General features: G+C 40.0%; 1 non-coding gene across 1 annotated transcript; it reads left to right on the top strand.

Annotated features, from left to right (window-relative positions):
• Positions 1-469: 469 nt before the first annotated feature.
• LOC148553323 (small nucleolar RNA R71) lies at positions 470-573 on the top strand. Its single transcript, XR_015892651.1, has one exon. It is a non-coding gene; the product is annotated as a small nucleolar RNA R71 (small nucleolar RNA).
• Positions 574-2,694: the final 2,121 nt, after the last annotated feature.

Raw genomic sequence — 2,694 nt, 5'->3', positions numbered from 1 at the left:
GTTTTGATCTTGCTCACTTCCCCACCAAAAGTTTGGGTGGTTTCTCCATCCAGGGTTGTAAGTCTTGGAGTATGGATCATAGTTTTTCCTTGGTGAATTCCCAATGTAGTTGGCTTGCTTCTGACTCCCCTCTGCTTCTTCATTCACTCCTTCTTAGATTGTTGATGAAGATGAGATTACTGCTACTTGGTTCCTCTCCATCTTCTTCGTGAGGTCAGCCAGCTGTTGGGTAATGAGCTTGTTTTGGGCCAACAGAGCATCTACATTGTTTAGCTCCCTCACTCCTCTTGTGTTCCCTCTTTCGGAAGCATAGAAGTAGTCGTTTTCTACTACTGTTTCAATAACATCTATGGCTTCCTCAATGGTCTTCTTCTTGTTCAAAGATCCTCCAGATGAATGGTCTACGGCCTTCTTTGACTCATAAGAGAGCCCTTCATAGAAAATGTGTAGCTGCACCCATTCGTTGAACATGTCAGGTGGACACCTCCTTGTTAAGTCCTTGAACCTCTCACATGCTTCATACAGAGTCTCACCATCTTGTTGCCTGAAAGTTTGAACCTCAGCTCTCAGCCTATTGATTCGTTGAGGAGGGTAGAATCTTGCTAAGAATTTGTTCACCAAATCCTCCCAAGTTGTCAAGCTCTCCCTTGGGAAGGATTCCAGCCACTTGGCTGCCTTGTCCCTGAGTGAGAAAGGAAATAAGAGCAGTCTATAGGCGTCGGGATGAACACCATTAGATTTCACTGTGTCACATATTCTCAGGAAGGTGGTCAAATGTTGATTGGGGTCTTCTTGAACACCTCCTCCAAACGAACAGTTGTTCTGAACAAGGGTGATGAGCTGTGGTTTAAGTTCAAAGTTGTTGGCATGGATTGTTGGCTTTTGGATGCTACTTCCACAATTTCCTGGGTTTGGATTGATGTAAGAGCCCAAAACTCTTCTATCCTCCCCAGCATGATTTGCTCCACCTCCTCTGCCATGGTTGTGAGTCTCTTCTTCATGATGATTTTCCATGTTTTCTTCCATGTTTGGTTCAAAGTATTCCTCAAAGTGTTCCTCCTCTTCTTCAGCACCAACTACATGTTTTTCTTTTGCCTCCCTCCTTAGTCTAAGGAAGGTTCTCTCAGGTTCAGAATCAAAGGAAGTTGAAGCCCCGCTTCTTCTCCCTGTCATACAACCAACAAGTACAAGCGAAGAAAATAGGTACAGGCAGTATTTGTGTCAGAGTTACTGTTAGTTGTGGGTGATGCAATATATCAAACAGTTAGTGGGTTAGCAAACAGAATTGAAAATAACAAAGAAAAACAAAAGAGTAGAGGGGGAAGGGAAGAAGTTTAACTAAAACAAAAAGTAAATCACTCAAACAGAAAATGAAATTCACAAAATAAAAATGCTCAATCTAGTGATCTTCCAATTTAATCATTGTTGATGCACAATCAATCCCCGGCAACAGCGCCATAAACTTGATGCACGGAAAACTTGTCTCTCAACAAATCTCCCTTCGGCAAGTGTACCGAATTTGTCATCAGGTAAAAACTCACAATAGAGTGAGGTCGAATCCCACAGGGATTGATTGATCAAGCAACTTTAATTAGAAGAATGTTCTAGTTGAGCGAATCCAGAATTTGGGTTGAGAGTTGCAGAAAATAAAATGGCGGGAATGTAAATAACAGAAAAGTAAATGCTAGAATTAAAGGACTGGAAGTAAATGACTGAAAATAAATTGTAAAATTGTAAATGGGAATGGGGGATTTGCTCATAAAAGTAAATGGCAGAAATTAAAGAGAATGGGTAAGATCAGAGATGGGGAGTTCATTGGGCTTAGGAGATGTTGCAATTCTCCGGATCAAGTTCATTTTCATCTCTTCCTCAATCAATGCACTCATTGATCTCCTTGGCAATCTTAAGTGATTGGATTACAATTTCTTGCAATTCAATCTCTCAAATCTTGATCAATAGCCAATTCCTTGGTCAATTGCTCATGAGAAGAGATAATGTATGGTCATTGATTATACCTCATGCATTTCCCAAATCAAGTGTTGAGAGGGTTATAGTCACATACCCATCCAAATCCAATTTGGTCCAGCATCAGAAAGCATTTCTAGCTTGATCTCTTCATTCCTCTTTCAAGGTTCAAAAGAGATCCAAGTTTGAATAGCTTCTCTTCCAAGATAACTACTCAATTGGATGAAGATCGAAAGCTTTCAAGTAAAATCAAGAGGAAAGATAGAAGAAGAATAATGAAAATTAGTATTGATTCATCAAATTACAACAGAGCTTCCTAACCCAATGAAAGGGGTTTAGTTGTTCATAGCTCTTGAAAATGAAAACAAAGATGGAGAATACATCATAAAACTAGAATTGCAAAGAAAGTAAAATACAGAGAGTAGTTTTCTTTTTCCAGCCTCCAGAACTCGTTTCTCAATTCAAAGCTACTCCTATATATACTACTCTTCTTAGCTTCTAGTGTGATTCTTCAAGTCTTTGGCCTTTGGATCTTGAGTTTGAAGCAGTTCCTTTCTTTATTTGGGCTTGGCTTTACTTGCAGAGAGAAAGTGCGAAGTGGGCGGAGACATTAGTTCAGGACGTTAGGGGTGTTAATATTTAGTGAGAATATAAGTTCGAGAACATTAGTGACACTTAACATTGTCACTAACGTTCCAATGCACCCCTTTGCCTCACGTTAAAACCCAC

The sequence above is a fragment of the Arachis ipaensis genome, chromosome B7, assembly GCF_059453495.1.
Source record: "Arachis ipaensis isolate K30076 ecotype BB chromosome B7, ASM5945349v1, whole genome shotgun sequence".
In the NCBI taxonomy this organism is placed as follows: domain Eukaryota; kingdom Viridiplantae; phylum Streptophyta; class Magnoliopsida; order Fabales; family Fabaceae; genus Arachis; species Arachis ipaensis.
This window is presented reverse-complemented; position numbering and strand designations above follow the sequence as displayed.